Source organism: Tachypleus tridentatus, chromosome 7 (assembly GCF_004210375.1).
Source record: "Tachypleus tridentatus isolate NWPU-2018 chromosome 7, ASM421037v1, whole genome shotgun sequence".
Lineage (NCBI taxonomy): Eukaryota > Metazoa > Arthropoda > Merostomata > Xiphosura > Limulidae > Tachypleus > Tachypleus tridentatus.
Genome location: NC_134831.1, coordinates 77435072 through 77454292, shown reverse-complemented (window position 1 = coordinate 77454292; position 19221 = coordinate 77435072). Strand labels below are relative to the sequence as shown.

General features: G+C 34.1%; 1 protein-coding gene across 2 annotated transcripts in view; it reads right to left on the bottom strand.

Moving 5' to 3' along the window:
* LOC143256027 (A-type potassium channel modulatory protein DPP6-like) overlaps positions 1–19221 on the bottom strand; it is a 367278-nt gene that overhangs the window by 157472 nt on the left and 190585 nt on the right. The gene's annotated exons all lie outside the window — the stretch shown is intronic.

The window sequence follows — 19221 nt, the reverse complement described above, 5'->3', positions numbered from 1 at the left end:
TTGCTTTAGACGGTAAGTATTTATTTTAATTACAAGGTCTGTCTCTACGTTACCTTGATTTAAATTTGTGACTGGCACCCACGGACGTTCGGCTTTTCCCACAGCTTAGATTAAAACTAGGGAAGAGGAGAATACACGTTTTTTAAAGAGTGTGGTATTCTGTTTATAGAATATGGTATTCAAATATTGATTCCATTGTTTAAATCTCCCCTAATAATACAAGGTCCAAGATTTGGGTCAGACAAAGTATAACAGCAACCGAAAGAACAAAGAGAAGAAAACACGAGCTTAGTGTATGAATTAAAGTAATCTGTCTAAACAGTGAGAATGTTTGTTTGTTTGAATTTCGCGCAAAGCTACACGAGGGCTATCTGAGTCGGCCATCCTTAATTTAGCAGTGTAAGACTAGAGGGAAGGCAGCTAGTCATCACCACCCACAGCCAACACCTAGACTACTCTTTTACCAACGAATAGTGGGATTGACCGTCACATTATAAAGCCCCAACGGCTGAAAGGCATGTTTGGTGTGATGGGGATTCGAACCCGTGACCCTCGGATTACAAGTCGAGTGCCTTAACCACCTGGCCATGCCGGGCCTAACAATGAGAAAAGCAGTGTAATTAAACAGTTAGAATAAGGACAATATTTAACTAAACGAAACTGAGTTCAAAACGATTCAAGTTTCTGGAATTAAAAGAAACATAACTGATTGAAATTTAACTAAAACCAACGACCACATAAGTACAATTCACTGTTTGGTAGTTTAAAACGGTGACAATGGACGAACACGAGTTTTACTGTGCGTCTGTTGTGTTTTTTTTTCTAGTTTGAACTAATTGAAGAAACCACATGTCAAGGAGCGCGCGTGTTTCCTTTGTCGGTGTTTAGGTCTTTGTGTGAACCTGGGAGAGTCAGGTGCAAACTCAACATATTCTTTACTCAGAGAGTGATAGATTTCATTCTGTTTGTTTTGGAATTTTGCGCAAAGCTACACGAAGGCTATCTGCGCTAGCCGTCCCTAATTTAGAAGTGTAAGACTAAAGGGAAGGCAGCTAGTCATCATCACCCACTACTAACTCTTGAGCTACTCTTTTGCCAACGAAAAGTGGGATTGACTACACTTTATAACGTCCCCACGGTTGAAAAAGCAAACAGGTTCGGTGACTCGAAAACCGCAACTTGTAGATTCCTTGTCAAGCGCCCTAACCACAAAGCTTCAAAAGTCGTTGTTTTTTCCTTTTATAGTGGTTACTTTAAAATTTTTGTGTCTACCAGAATGTCTCGTATGCCAGGAAAGTGTTTATTAGTAAGATATTTCTAACACTTCAAAATCTACTTCGTCCTCTCCTTACAAGCATGTCTTGTCCTCAAGTTTTATTTCAGATTCTTAGAATGGCTCAACATTACACACCACTCGTTATTCATGTGGAATTTTCTGCATTTATCTTTCTTTTGAGGTGTTATCGACTTCTGGACAAGAAAAGTGTCCAACCAATTAAACTCGAGGAGCAAATCGTTATTACTTTCTCAGTAAGACACTTTTAGAAGATTCAAGCTGTCATAATTACATCAGCAAATTTAACTAACTTTCATGCTATGAATAAACTGTGATATAGAAGTGTCGTGTACGTGAAGGTAAAGGAAAATTTTTGTAAACGTTAATTGTTATTTTTGACTTCCTTTCTTCAGTGTTGTTTTGTCTAGAGATCTTTACTTGTTTGTTTTGTTTTAGTAACTTTATATTCTGTAAGTTTCACAATGTTTCGGCTTGATATGGCAAGGTGGTTAAGGCACTCGATTTGTAATCCGAGGGTCACACCAAACGTGCTCGCTCTTTCAGCCGTGGGGGCGTTATAATGCGACGTTCATTTCCACTATTCGTTGGTAAAAGAGTAGCCCAAGAGTTGGCGGTAAGTAGTGATGACTACACTGATAAATTATGGATGGCTTGCGCAAATAGCCCTCGAGTAACTTTGCACGAAATTCAAAACAAAACAAGGTTTTACAAAGACTATTTTTCCTTAGGCAGTATAAATCCAAATACAATAAGATACTTTCTTAAGGCAAAAGGACAGTGAAGGATTTTACAAGTCCTTGTACAACCGGAATTGTACGAGAAATCTAAAAAAAAAACACACTAATTACGTGAAAAATATTTTTTTTCAACCTGTCCAACAATTGCTCTTTTAATATTTGATTATTCCTCTCTGAAACAACAATTTCTGTTCTATTGGTAATAATCAAAAATAAAAACGGAAATTATAATTATAATATAATAATATATATAAAGTATAAGCTTATTTTTGATTCAATGATGAAATTATCAGCTTATTTAATTGCCTCCTTATTCTGAATTTCACTTAATATTTTTATCCCTAGTATCACTGTTTCCTCCTTATTCTGAATTCCACTTAATATTTTTATCCCTAGTATCACTGTTTCCTCCTTATTATGAATTTCACTAAATATTTTTATCCCTAGTATCACTGTTTCCTGATTATTTTAGTTATTTAAAATTGTAATACCTTAAGAAACATAACATAATAAATCAAAGACTCGTCCGAAATAAATAGTAATGCGTAACAATATTGACAAACCAGAAACCCTTCTTTACAAAGGAATGTACTGGAAGTTGAAAACAGCCTACAGTAAAATCAGTGCATCGTGTTTTTAATTCTAAGGTACATTTCCAGTGACTGTTAATAATTTCGTTGTTTTTTAAATCATACTACAATAATTTCAAGTGAAGCTAATTTTCAATAAATTTAGGTTCTTCTTCTATTAAGTAAACACGTATTCTTTTACTTCCGGCTGAGAACCCGGATCGCTGATTGGTTCGTCTTTTTAATTTGTCCCTCTGTTTTCATTTATAATTAGTCGCCCCCTCATCGTCTAAATAACGTTCATTTTCCGCAGCAGTTTTTAACATTGTCAAAACGTTCAAAAAAAAAAAAAAAGTGTTTTAAGTTGAAACTTCCTTCTACAAAACGTTCAGTTTGAGTAAAAGTGGTTTAAGTTGAAACTTCCTTCTACAAAACGTTCAGTTTGAGTAAAAGTGGTTTAAGTTGAAACTTCTACAAAACTTCAGTTTGTATACAAAACGTTCAGTTTGTATAAAAGTGTTTTAAGTTGAAACTTCCTTCTACAAAACGTTCAGTTTGTATAAAAGTGTTTTAAGTTGAAACTTCCTTCTACAAAACGTTCAGTTTGAGTAAAAGTGTTTTAAGTTGAAACTTCCTTCTACAAAACGTTCAGTTTGTATAAAAGTGTTTTAAGTTGAAACTTCCTTCTACAAAACGTTCAGTTTGTATAAAAGTGTTTTAAGTTGAAACTTCCTTCTACAAAAAATTCAGTTTGAGTAAAAGTGTTTTAAGTTGAAACTTCCTTCTACAAAACGTTCAGTTTGTATAAAAGTGTTTTAAGTTGAAACTTCCTTCTACAAAACGTTCAGTTTGTATAAAAGTGTTTTAAGTTGAAACTTCCTTCTACAAAACGTTCAGTTTGTGTAAAAGTGTTTTAAGTTGAAACTTCCTTCTACAAAAAGTTCAGTTGGTGTGAAAGTGTTTTAAGTTGAAACTTCCTTCTACAAAACGTTCAGTTTGTATAAAAGTGTTTTAAGTTGAAACTTCCTTCTACAAAACGTTCAGTTTGTATAAAAGTGTTTTAAGTTGAAACTTCCTTCTACAAAACGTTCAGTTTCTGTTAAAGTGTTTTAAGTTGAAACTTCCTTCTACAAAACGTTCAGTTTGAGTAAAAGTGTTTTAAGTTGAAACTTCCTTCTACAAAACGTTCAGTTCTGTTAAAGTGTTTTAGGCTGAAACTTCCTTCTACGAAACGTTCAGTTTCTGTTAAAGTGTTTGGAGTTGAAACTTCCTTCTACAAAACGTTCAGTTTGACTAAAAGTGTTTTCAGCATTTTCTTCTTTTGTGTCATCTATATTTTGTTTCTTGTCATATTTAGCTGTTAGTCAAATTGAAGAAGTGAACAAATTCAGCTAAATATGACAAGAAACAAAATATAGAATAACTAAATTATTCGAATTCAATTCATGCCTCGTGTGAACAGTTTGGCTTAATTTTTGTTGCTAATAAGCAAGTAATTACAACTCAAGAGGATTAACAATGTTACACAACACTAATAATTATATTACCACGAGATTCGGTTGTCTGTGCTCTTCTTATATATATTCCAAGATATTTCTAGAACTTTTTAAACTTTTTTAAAGCCGTTGGAACCTGTGAACATATACAACGCTCTAGAAATATAAATTTCTATTTCACGTGAACGTTCCAAATCCAGGAACAATGGTGCTACTTTGTAACTTACTGTAAGCACGAGATTGGGCACTAGATACTATTATATGGTAGTGTTTTGTTTGTCTGGCTCTACTGCCAGTAGAGAAAAGATGTGTCTTAGTTACGTACTTCTAGAATTATGATTTAAATTCTGTGCATAAGGTTATGGATGTTTTACATGTTTCATATTATAGTTACTTTATTACAGTATTTCATAATATTTTGAGTTTTAAAAACTAGAGGCCGCCTCAAGCGTAAAGTCTTATGCACGTGTCTCGTTCAGACCCTGAACGACACGATACTATTGTAGGGTCGAAAAATCTTCAACTAACAAACTACACAGCGCGATGATCAAGCGTAGAGTGCAACATTCAGACACAACCAAAATTATCGTGATACGAATTTAGCAACACTAAGATCTGGTTCAGGATCAGATAGCGCTGTCAGCACTTACTCAGCATCACTTCAAAGCACAATCTCTAAAAAAATTGATTCAGCGTTAAACTAATATATCGAAAAGTTAATGTAGTTAGAGGATATGATAGCTTGCTAACGCTACCTGAATAACACGCGAGTTCGCAAGATTCTGTTATTAGGTCAGTGATAGGTTTCTGGACTTAAACACTAAAACATGAGATCCGATTAGATTGCCCATTGTGTAGCTTTGCGCTTCAGAACAAACAACAATATTCCACCATTGAAATAAACTCAGCAATATCAAACATAAGTATAGCATAAAACAATTTTTAAAGTAGTGTAAACTCTACAATATTACTGTAGTTAACTAATTCTTAAAGAAGTCCATTCCAACAAAGTCTTACGTTAAAGAGCAGCGTTGAAGACTTTCCTTCATGTTTGCTCACAAATTACAAGATGTTTTTTAAAAAACCCTAGCCTGTAAACGTAACTATTTGCAACATTTTAACAAATTCAACCGTAAATTTGAGAAAATTTTATAAATATTATGAAACGAACTTACAAAATCAACTGTTGGAAACAAGTTTAATAATTAGTTTCTCGAACAACTTAGAACAACTTTAAAATACTTGCTTTCATGTGTGAATGAAAATACCTTTCCATAAATAACCTGTGGGCGTGGTTACGTCTTACAAAATTAAACTGTCAAAGTTCTTACAACACCATTAAAATACCTTTCCTTAGGTGTGATTAATAAATTATTCAATCGCGAATCCTAAATCCAAGGGAAGTCCAGTTCTGTCTGTATTTTGATCAACGTGTGTTATTGGGTTATATTAGTGTCGGAACATTACACTTCTCATCAGTAACTAAATTCAGTCTGTACTTTGATCAACGTGTGTTATTGGGTTATACTAGTGTCGGAACATTACACTTCTCATCAGTAACTAAATTCAGTCTGTACTTTGATCAACGTGTGTTATTGGGTTATATTAGTATCGGAACATTACACTTCTCATCAGTAACTAAATTCAGTCTGTACTTTGATCAACGTGTGTTATTGGGTTATATTAGTATCGGAACATTACACTTCTCATCAGTAACTACATTCAGTCTGTACTTTGATCAACGTGTGTTATTGGGTTATACTAGTATCGGAACATTACACTTCTCATCAGTAACTAAATTCAGTCTGTACTTTGATCAACATGTGTTATTGGGTTATACTAGTATCGGAACATTACACTTCTCATCAGTAACTACATTCAGTCTGTACTTTGATCAACGTGTGTTATTGGGTTATACTAGTATCGGAACATTGCACTTCTCATCAGTAACTTTGATCAACGTGTGTTATTGGGTTATACTAGTATCGGAACATTGCACTTCTCATCAGTAACTTTGATCAACGTGTGTTATTGGGTTATACTAGTATCGGAACATTACACTTCTCATCAGTAACTTTGATCAACGTGTGTTATTGGGTTATACTAGTATCGGAACATTGCACTTCTCATCAGTAACTTTGATCAACGTGTGTTATTGGGTTATACTAGTATCGGAACATTGCACTTCTCATCAGTAACTAAATTCAGTCTGTAATTTGATCAACGTGTGTTATTGGGTTATATTAGTATCGGAACATTACACTTCTCATCAGTAACTACATTCAGTCTGTACTTTGATCAACGTGTGTTATTGGGTTATATTAGTATCGGAACATTACACTTCTCATCAGTAACTACATTCAGTCTGTACTTTGATCAACGTGTGTTATTGGGTTATACTAGTATCGGAACATTACACTTCTCATCAGTAACTAAATTCAGTCTGTACTTTGATCAACATGTGTTATTGGGTTATACTAGTATCGGAACATTACACTTCTCATCAGTAACTACATTCAGTCTGTACTTTGATCAACGTGTGTTATTGGGTTATACTAGTGTCGGAACATTACACTTCTCATCAGTAACTAAATTCAGTCTGTACTTTGATCAACGTGTGTTATTGGGTTATACTAGTGTCGGAACATTACACTTCTCATCAGTAACTAAATTCAGTCTGTACTTTGATCAACGTGTGTTATTGGGTTATACTAGTATCGGAACATTACACTTCTCATCAGTAACTAAATTCAGTCTGTAATTTGATCAACGTGTGTTATTGGGTTATACTAGTGTCGGAACATTACACTTCTCATCAGTAACTAAATTCAGTCTGTACTTTGATCAACGTGTGTTATTGGGTTATACTAGTATCGGAACATTACACTTCTCATCAGTAACTAAATTCAGTCTGTACTTTGATCAACGTGTGTTATTGGGTTATACTAGTGTCGGAACATTACACTTCTCATCAGTAACTAAATTCAGTCTGTACTTTGATCAACGTGTGTTATTGGGTTATATTAGTATCGGAACATTACACTTCTTATCAGTAACTACATTCAGTCTGTACGTTGATCAACGTGTGTTATTGGGTTATATTAGTATCGGAACATTACACTTCTCATCAGTAACTACATTCAGTCTGTACGTTGATCAACGTGTGTTATTGGGTTATACTAGTGTCGGAACATTACACTTCTCATCAGTAACTAAATTCAGTCTGTACTTTGATCAACGTGTGTTATTGGGTTATACTAGTGTCGGAACATTACACTTCTCATCAGTAACTAAATTCAGTCTGTACTTTGATCAACGTGTGTTATTGGGTTATACTAGTGTCGGAACATTACACTTCTCATCAGTAACTAAATTCAGTCTGTACTTTGATCAACGTGTGTTATTGGGTTATACTAGTATCGGAACATTACACTTCTCATCAGTAACTAAATTCAGTCTGTACTTTGATCAACGTGTGTTATTGGGTTATACTAGTGTCGGAACATTACATCTCCTACGAATTCAGAGGATTGAGTTATCTGGCTCTACTTTCCATCGTTAGTATTACCCATAAAAATCTTGGTTGTGGGGGAAGTGGGGACTATTTCAGTTCGGATTCATTCTTTTCCCGACATTTATTTCTTAAATATTTGGGTGTTTATTTATTATATTTCTTATTGTCCAGCTATATATTATGAAGAAGTAAAGAGTGGCTGTTTTATACTTTTTCATCTCTTTACCTGTCCAGATCTCTTTCATAGTGACCACGAAGCACGTTCACATCAACAGTATCTTTTTTTCCTCTAGTGTGAATGAAAATGTCTTTCCATAACTAACCTTGTGTACACGGTTGCATCTTATAAGACTACTTAGCTGGCATCTCGTTACATCATTTGCACATGACTGGCTGAAAAGTTACAAAACGCAAGCAATATTTTGTACTTTTTTAGTTCAGACTAAACATTTGAAAAGATTATGTTAGTTTCTCATCTTCACTTAAACTCGCCGTTTTCACTTTCATAAACAACATTACTGAAAACTTACTAATCTGATTATACAAACAAAACCACCAGCATACATAACTCTTTAACTAATGATATCTAAGGTCTAGTTATCTATTACTGGTCTAACTTATATTAGTCACAGACTGATATTTCAGTTATCCTCCCGTTGTATATTAGAACATATAAAACTGAGATAAGTTAGCCTTCTATTGTATCGTATTAGAACATATAAAACTGAGATGAATTAGCCTTCTATTGTAACGTATTAGAACATATAAAACTGAGATAAGTTAGCCTTCTATTGTATAGTATTAGAACATATAAAACTGAGATAAGTTACCCTTCTATTGTAACGTATTAGAACAAATAAAACTGAGATGAATTAGCTTTCTATTGTAACGTATTAAAACATTTAAAACTGAGATGAGTTAGCCTTCTATTTTATCGTATTAGAACATACAAAGCTGAGGTAAGTTAACATATTATTGTATAATATCAAATGTACAAAACTGAGAGTATTTAACCTTCTGTTCTATCATATTAAAATATACAAAACTGAAGTAAGTTAACAAGTTAACCTTATATTGAATCAAATTGGAGCATGCAAAACTAAGATAACTTAACGTTCTGTTTCGTCATATTAGAACATACAAAACTGAGATAAGTTAACTGTCTGTTGTATTACAGTGGAACGCACAGAACTGTGTTACTGTTTTCGAGATAATTCTAAAATTGTATCTTAGTCCTAATATAACGACCTATAAATCGTAATTTAAATACAGTTCTTTCTGCAACTTAATAAGTTCACATTTATATCTCACTAATTTTGAAATGACTTGTTTGTTTCAGAGCTAGATGTTGTGTTCACCACGTATTTTAGTGTTCTAAGTCTTTAAACTTAGCACTGTCCCACAGGGGGATATTTGACACAGCCCTGGTGGCTTTGTTCTCCTGTATTGTTTGTGTGTGTTTAAATAATTTTGACAGTTTTTTTTTTTTTCTGTTCTTGCAAAGGTTAAATCGCATTCTGATGATAAACATTCACTTTTACGCAGAGAAATAAATAGCAACTGTACTGTTGCTAGTATCAAAATTATGGTACGTAATTAAACCTATGAATTAGCTGACACGCTTGTATTTATGACGAAACATGTAATGCAAGAAAACGGACATTCAAAGGTAAAGTTTATTTTTTTCTTGATGACGAGAAATCCACTTGAAAGAAAAGTGTATTCTCAAGGCGGGTATTATGGGTATTACAACTTCAATTAAAATAAGTTCAGAACAACGTTTCGACCTTCTTAGGTCATCTTCAGGTTAACACAGAGAGTCTGGAACTAACCGTTGCATGTGCCCTAATCCATGCACCTGGCAACGGTCAGTTCCAAACTCTCTTTGTTAACCTGAAGATGACCTAAGAAGGTCGAAACGTTGTTATTGTCCCTTATTTCTTAACTCAGTTTCAACCCTTTGTTTACGGTTTGTGTAAACATGCATTCACATGCGCAAATATTCGCGAATTTTTGCAGCGAATCACTTAAAATGCTGCGCACAGAATGTTTGCATCATACGATGTCAACTGCAGTCGCCTACTCTAACATCATATGATGTCAACCGCTGTTGTAGTGTTAATCGGAGCCGAATCACCATATTAGGTAACTTGGAGTATACATTATCCCTTCTTCGAAGAACATTTAAAAAGCCGCTACGAATACAAACTAAAACTAAGATCCATACAAGAAATAAAAACACTTCCTCCTAACAATGTTCATTCAACACTTGTGCGCTGTAGGCAGAATTCGTCATATTTGACTAAGACATGAGTTTCTTTCCTTTAGAAAAACGTCATTAAATCGCACGATTCTTGCAAGAATACTTTTCATAAAAATACGAAACGTTCTCACTTTACAGTGCTGGTTGTGGCTTATTGGTTAGCGTACCGGACAGCGAATCACTGGGTCCATGGTTCGCATTATGCTGCCGCAAAATCACGCTTCGTAATTTGGAGACTTGGATGCGTCGTATGAGTGAAGGAGGTCAAATCCTACTAATTAGTCAGATTAACCCACGAGTTGACAGTAAGGTTTGTGGACTAGTCTTGTTATTTTTGAACTTTCTAGAGGCTTCTCGAGTGTTTTTTCGGATCTTCCAGAATATTTAACGTTAGTTTTTACTTCCTGTTTTCCTCATTTTGTTTTCTTTGTATAACGTTTAACGTGTTTATATTTTCTTGGATAACTCCGGTATGTTTCATTTATTAATTACTACTTTTGTGTCTTGTTTGTTTGTTTGTAATTTCGCGCAAAGCTACTCAAGGGCTATCTGCGCTAACCGTCCCTGACTTAGCAGTGTAAGACTAGAGGGAAGGCAGCTAGTCATCACCACCCACCACCAACTCTTGGTGAGAATCTTGGTAGAATCTTGGGCTACTCTAACAACGAATAGTTATAACGCCCCCACGGCTGAAAGGGGGAGTATATTTGGTGCGATGGGGATTCGACTCGTAATCTGAGAGTCACCCATCTGGACATGCCGGGCCATTCAATAATAAACCAACAGTGTGTGTGTTTTCTTATAGCAAAGCGACATCGGGACTATCTGCTGAGTCCACGGATATTTTGTATCTTCAGAAACAGTAGGTTTTTGTTTTATTATATGTAAATTACTGCTTATAATTCTACACAGTGTAAACACTGACATTCGTCCAATTATCTAACGTTATACCAGCTCAATGAGTTTTCATTGGTCAAAAGATGCATTAGAAAAGATAGGAGAAACGTTATAATTATGATTTTCAAAGTAACTTAATTCTACAACAGTTGTTCAAGTCAACACCTAGTGTTACTGTATTTCCTAAGTAAGGTATATTCTATAATTTATATACCAGCTGGAGTACCCGTCCTCTGGACGGAAGCTACGTGAATTCATGATTAATGAAAGGTTATTTTAGGACATGAAAAGTTGTTTCCCTTATGTGCACTTACAAACAAATACAAGAACGTCCATTAAAACAATAAAATACAAAGTGCAAAACTAAAAATTTGTTTGTGTTTCCCCATGGACCTATTGAACCTTTATATCAATTTTAATGAAGATCCATTTACCCCCTGCGAAGTAGTTACTAGGCCTTACAGCAGGTAACAAACAGTACTGTTATATTCATATAGATTATTACTTTCATCAGTGGTATTTAAGAAATCGACTACCTTCTAATAATATATTGTTATAATACTTCTATCATAGAGATGGTCTTCATTTACACCTTAAAATATGTGTTAAGACTAACCTAAATCACCAAACCTCATAAGACCTTATTGGGATTATGACTAACAACATCATTAACAGTAAGAGTACCCAAGTGATGAAACAATTCGTTCTAATCTTTCGGAGCGAGAGAAAAGTATTTGTAATTAGCCATATTGAAGAACAGGCTGCGTTTAGTCTCGTAACAGGCTGCGTTTAGTCTCGTTCTAAATATCATTTAAAATACGAAGCGATTTGATATTTTTCTATCTTTCACAGTAAAAAATAGAAAATCCAACATCAACGGGGTTTGGTGTTCTAGGTACTATTTACTTTCATATGCTGAAATAACAGTTTATACCTATGCCGTAGAAAAATAATTGCCTCGAAGATTTGTCCAAACCTATGCGAGGGCTATCTGCGCTAGCTACCTAGTTTGAGCAACAGCCCTTGAACCATATATCCTCAGATTCACTTTCCGGCACGTTAACCATTGAACCATACCCTACTATGTAAAATAACAAGAATTATGAATTAAAATGAATTTAAATTATGAATTTAAAATGTAAAAAATCGACAAATACATTACAAAACTTTGATAGTCAGACGTTTTCAATGTATCAGCTATTTTCATGGCGTTTTTTTAGCTCATATTTTATTAAAACCTAGACAATAGAAACATGCATATCAATTAACCAGACAATAGAAACATGCATATCAATTAACCAGACAATAGAAACATGCATATCAATTAACCAGACAATAGAAACATGTATATCAATTAACTAGACAATAGAAACATGTATATCAATTAACTAGACAATAGAAACATGCACACCAATTAACTAGACAATAGAAACATGCATACCAATTAACTAGACAATAGAATCATGTATATCAATTAACTAGACAATAGAAACATGCACACCAATTAACTAGACAATAGAAACATGCATATAAATTAACTAGACAATAGAAACATGCACACCAATTAACTAGACAGTAGAAACATGCACACCAATTAACTAGACAACAGAAACATGTATATAAATTAACAAGACAATAGAAACATGTATATAAATTAACTAGACAATAGAAACATGCAGGCCAAATAACTAGAGGATAGAAACATGTATATAAATTAACAAGACAATAGAAACATGTATATAAATTAACTAGACAATAGAAACATGTATATCAGTTTCTTCTAACCCCTTTAACGACTGTCATAACTGAGTAGTTATTTCACAGGTTGAATTAAGAATGTTAGTTTTAGTGTTGTTGTACATTTGACACCAAAACTTGTAACACAGCAGTTTATCGTGTAATAATGTTACTTGTGTTATTCGTTGTTGTTGTTTTCTCTTACAATATTCAGACGTATAATATTTATGGACGTGTTTCAACCCTTTTGTATTCACTATATAGTAACTTAAATTAATTTAGGTGTGTGAATAATATTATGACACTGCGCCTAATTCGTTATTCAGTATTGTTATTACTGTGTGTGTGCCGTAATATATTACAGGGTTGTTGTTTTTTCTTTTCTACCAAAGGTATAATTGAAAACAGAATCTGAAATGCATTGTTTAATCAGCTATACCTTCTGCTGTGGATTGCAGTTCCATCTATTCAAAACTCTTACCGAATAATGATTTAGGCACAAGTCATAACAATATACACATACTTAAATCGGTTCAGGTTACTGTGTGGTAGATTAAAAAAGCGATAAAAAGTTCTATAAATATTTAATACGCAACATCGCCAGAAGAGGTCTAACTGTTTTTTAGTTTGCTAGCCCAGGGAGTGCTGATGAGACTTGAATAAACGACACTGCAGTTGACAGCTGAGTTTTGTTTCGAATTTCGCGCAAAGCTACACGAGGGCTATCTGTGCTTGGCGTCCTTAATTTGGCAGTGTAAGACGAGAGGGACGGCAGCTAGTCATCACCACCCACCGCCAACTCTTGAGCTACTCTTTTACCAACGAATAGTGGGAATGACCGTAACATTATAACGTTCACACGGCTGAAAGGACAGCATGTTTGATGTGACACGGATTCGAGCCCGCACCCTCAGATTACGAGTGGAATGCCTTAACCACCTGGCCTTGCCGGGCCCGACATCTGAGTGTGCAATTTGTTTGTTTGTTTGTTTTTCATTTTCGCGCAAAGCTACTCGAGGGCTATCTGTGCTAGCCGTCCCTAATTTAGCAGTGTAAGACTAGAGGGAAGGCAGCTAGTCATCACCACCCACCGCCAACTCTTGGGCTACTCTTTTACCAACGAATAGTGGGATTGACCGTCACATTATAACGCCTCCACGACTGAAAGGGCGAGCATGTTTGGCGCGACCGGGATTCGAACCCGCGACCCTCGGATTACGAGCCGAACGCCTTATCACGCTTGGCCATGTTGGGCCCAAGAATGTGCAGTCAATTAAAAAAAAACAAAAAACAGTATTAGACCTATGCGTCTATTATTCTCATTTTACTTTATCTTTGGTCGAAAAAAGAAAAAACATTTGTGACATAAACATATAATACTTGGTTGTGTTGTTTGTAAAATCTTATCCTGAACATTTAATAGTTTAACTACTGTATTTGTTTACTTACAACGTGTACAAATGTTTCTAGAGTTTATTAAATATGTATGTCAATGATGTAGGAAGATTTCTGTTATTACTGGAGGGTAGTATTGAATACAATACGAACTGCAGTACGTGCAACTACAGCTACAATGTACTAGAGCAGATTGACAGCTAACGAGCAGGATGATACACCTACTTCACAGAAATTGTATTTTTTTACGTTTATCCAGTGGTATCATGCACCTATACTTTCTTTCGCTTTTTATCTATGAAAAAAAATAATGAATATAAATACTGGAGCCCTCTAAAATTACTGAGAGAAAGCCCTCTTTCCACAACACGTATCCCAGTTCACGTTTTACAGTAACTCGATAGGTTCAGGCAACGTAATATTGCTCATGCGTCAAGTGATTACACAGGATTTCCCTTGAGTTTACATCGGTCAGCGCCATCGTTTGATGGATGCTTAAACTACTTTTATTTTTATCTCAAGAAAATTTTTATTTTTATTTTTCCCAAACAAGAGATTTGAAGCACTTTACATCTTTCTCTAATAATTTGACGTTCAGTCTATTTTCGTGCATTTTCTTTTCTAAAGTAGGCAAAATTGAACGAGATAATTGTTAACAAAACTGTTTTGAAAAAGTATGTTGCGAAATGATCGTGAAACTCAAATTGTTTGCTTGTTATGTTTTTGTATGTTTGTTTTTGAATTTTGCGCTTAACTACTCAAGGGCTATCTGCGCTAGCTGTCCCTAATTTAGCAGTGTAAGACTAGAGGGATGGTAGCTAATCATGACCACCCACCGCCAACTTTTGGGCTACTCTTTTACCAATGAATAGTGGGAATGACCGTCACATTATAACACACCCACGGCTAAAAGGGCGAGTGTATTCGGTGCGACGGGGATTGGAACACGCAACCCTCAGATTACCTGAGGACTGGGAACTAGTCATTAACACCCACCGCCAACCCAACTCTTGACTCTGGAACTGGACCTTGAACAATTTTTTTATTAGAATCTGAAGAATGAGTCCAAATCCGTTATTTATATGGAAAAGTAAAAAAATAAATAAAATGGAGAATAGACATAAACCTAACATAAACCCATCATCAACCTAACATAAACCCATAAACCTAGCATAAGCCTAACATAAACCTATCATAAACCTAACATAAACCTAATATAAACCTATCATAAACCTAACATAAACCTATCATAAACCTATCATAAACCTAACATAAACCTATCATAAACCTAATATAAACCTATCATAAACCTAACATAAACCTAACATAAAGCTAACATAAACCTTTTATAAACCTAACATAAATTTTTCATAAACCTATCATAAGCTTAACACAAACCTATCATTAACCTAACATAAACCTATCATAAGCCTAACACAAACCTATCATCAACCTAACATAAACCTAACATAAACCTAACATAAACCTAACATTAACCTAACATAAACTTATCATAAACCTAATATAAACCTATCATTAACCTAACATAAACCTATCATAAGCCTAACACAAACCTATCATCAACCTAACATAAACCTAACATAAACCTATTATCAACCTAACATAAACTTATCATAAACCTAATATAAACCTATCATAAACCTAGCATAAACCTAACATAAACCTATCATAAACCTAAAATAATCTTTCATAAACCTTTCAAAAACCTATCATAAGCCTAACATAAACCTATCATCAACCTAACATAAACCTATTATAACTTAAATAAACCTATTATAACTTAAAAAAACCTTTTTCCAAAGTTAAGTAAATCTTCCTTAATTTATCCTTATTCAGCAGGTACACCAATACTTATGTTTTAAAACAGTAATAACACATTGATGCTTCTGTTTAATATCACGAGATTGGTCGATATAATTAGCCGTGGGGTATTATTATGTAATGGTCAATTCTACTATTCGTTGGCAAAAGAATAACCCATGAATTGTCAGTGGATGGCGGTAACTAGTTGCCTTCTCCCTAGTCTTATTACACTGCTATATTAGGAACGGTTAGTGCAGTTAGCCCTTGTGTAACTTTGCGCGTAATTCAAAAAACAAGTTACCTGTTTGGAAAGCAAACTACTAAACCATGCTATAAATCCAGGTTGCAGGTAATTTGAAATTAATGTTACTCGCAAAATTCTTGGCCTTTCCTTTATTGTTCTACGAGTTTTTATATTAATACCAACTGTAAAGTATTACGAATTCAGCTACAGGCATCAACTCTAATATCACCAATCGCACAAAAATGTTAACCATGCAAATCTTCCTTGAAAGTAACAAGCCGATGAAAGTCACAAAATCGCAAGATAACAACTACATGTACAATCGGTAACAACCGTCTACTCTAACTCCTCAGTTAGGCCCAGCATGGCCAGGTGGGTTAAGAGGTTCGGCTCGTAATCTGATGGTCGCGGGTTCGAATCCCGTCGCACCGAATACACTCGCTCTTTTAGCCGTGGGAGCGTTATAATGTGACGGCCAATTCCACTATTCGTTGGTAAAAGAGTAGCCCAAGAGGTGGTGGTGAATGGTTTTGACTAGCTGCCTTCTCTCTAGTCTTACACTGCTAAATTAGGGACGGCTAGCGCAGATAGCCCTCGAGTAGCTTTGCGCGAAATTCAAAAAACAAACAAACAAACAAACTCCTCAGTTGTAATTGTTACACGATCGATCATTGTGCTTTGTTGAAAATAATGTTGATCAGTTGTCGTTTGGAAGCTGTGTTGTACGCCACCTATCGTTATTAAAGTACAAAATATATGGTTCCGCTCAAAGCAAATGGACACTGACTTAAATTGATAATTTGTTACATTAACACGATTATTCGTCTGTTGAAAATTGTTTATTTGCAGGATGTGAGAAATAAAACGTCTTTTAAACCTGAATTCCCCTCGCACGACGCCATGTTTTAATTTTGAAAAATATTAATATAGCAAATAATAATGACAACAATAACTTCAATGGAATAACATACAATAATTGCGAGTAAAATAACTTAACCTTAAATTATTAATATAAAATAATTACAAAGCAGTTAAGAGAAAGGATTTCAAAAAAACCTAAAAAAATACGAAATAAGTGATTTGATAAGTTATTTTTTTTTCGTGATTGCCTTAATTCTGTTTTCATATTTAAAGTAAAGATCCTTGATGATGAATCTGTCACATGCTGTTCGTGCAGTTTCATAATATGTAATAGTGCCTCAATCAGTTTCTGTTGTATTACAGCCGGCATGAGGAATTTGTTTGTTTTCAATTTCGCACAAAGCTATACAAGAACTATATGCGCTAGCCGTCCCTAATTTATCAGTGTAAAACTAGAAGGAAGACAGCTAGTCATCACCACCCACTGTCAATTCTTGGACTAAAGGATAGTGGGATTAAGCGTCACATTATAGCACCCTCACAGCTGAAAGGACGAGCATGTTTAGAGTTATGGGGATTCGAACCCGCGACCCTCAGATTACGAGTCGAGTGCCTTAACCACCTGGCATCTCCAGTGCCAATGAGGCATTTCGCTTATTAACAGGGCTCTTCATGCTGGGGCTTTGCGCGAAATTCAAAACAAACCAAACCAAATATGACAGATGTGGTATATTTGACGTATTGTTATACATTATGTTTTACTTTCGCCATGTAATTTCTTAAAACGACATTCTTTTGTTCGTTAATACGAGCGGAATATGTTTACTGAGTATTTCTATGTAAATGTTCGTAAAAGAAAAAAAAAATCGAATTAATTATGTATAAAATGTGGTTAAGAAATATTTAAAATATATAATAACGAAGTAAAACAGAAACAGAACTTAAAGTGTCTTGTTTTTAAAACATGCAAATTAATATATGAATAGGAACAAAATAATATGCGAATAAAGCTTAGCGTTCCTACTGCAAGTTAAGGTGAATTCATACTGAATATTATTTTTGAAACGTTGGAAGATACATTAAAAATACATAAAATAGGCTTAAACAACGTGAAAATAGTTTCAATAGCGGTCGTAAGGACAGAACTAAATCTTTGTTATTAAAATAATTTTATGTTTTTATAAATTAAGTATTGTTATAAAGATGTGAAATGAAAATTACTACGACGATAGTATATATATATATATATATATATATATATAAGTCTAAATTTAAGTTATATATTTTCATAATGTTTTGAAGTAAATGTGAAATAATGAAACCCTCATGATATAAATTGTTTAGGCTTATTGTTGGCCATTTGTTACTGATATAACACAAAGTCAAATCAAGGCTTTCCAAATACATAAGTTCGTATAACTTTATAGCTCAACTTCTATTAAAGCGGAATATTTTTAATTAAAAATGTATGCGAAACCCATTAGAATAACTACGTTAAAAAAACAGTTTCTGGAATTATGTCGCTGTGCACTACAACGGATATTTTCAGAGACATTATTTGTTTGGTCTTGAGTTGACTTTCATATTGTGACAGGTAACAAATATGCATAAGAAAACCCATATTAGCATATTTTATACATTTAAAACCTACAACAATAGAGAAAATCAGGAGTTCTGACTCACGCAATGCATGTATATAAAGTAAACAATGTTACTGTACCTGAGTATTGTTAGTTGAGTTTTGAAAATATGAAGTATGTATTTTTTTTAAAGTTAAGTCACTATTGTTCCAAGTGGAATATATATTAGTATAACTAACATCATGAAAACCAAAGGAATACTTTTATAAAATGTGACTTAAATATTATTATACGTTAGCTTTTAACCCTGTATTAATTCGGTTTCAGCTGTTCAGGTTTCAGACCCATTAATTTATAAAAATCAAAGTGTGTATGTTGTTTGCCACTAGATGGTAGCACAATCTCTTTATAGATGTAATATTCAGCGTCCCCGTCTTTTTTGTTTATCATTAATTTCAGTAAAATATTTTTGGTTAAATATGTTTCTATAATCGTCTAAAGTTAGTAGTGTTCTTTCACATTTCGGCTCAAAACCGCTTTAACTTTTTCACATTAAAACTCACTGCTATATCTAGTTAATGTTACCGTAACCTACTTAAAATTTTACAGACGTGAGACGGAAGAGAACAAAAACAAGTACACACAGAAAAGCCCACATTGTTTCCTTCAGAATATCACACAAACAGAGCTACCTATACAAATTTTTTTGTGTTATAAAAAATTGTCTTTCTAGTTAGAATATCAGCCTCAGAAGTGAATTATTAATCACGAACTACACTGTTTTTGATACAACATTAATCTTAAAGG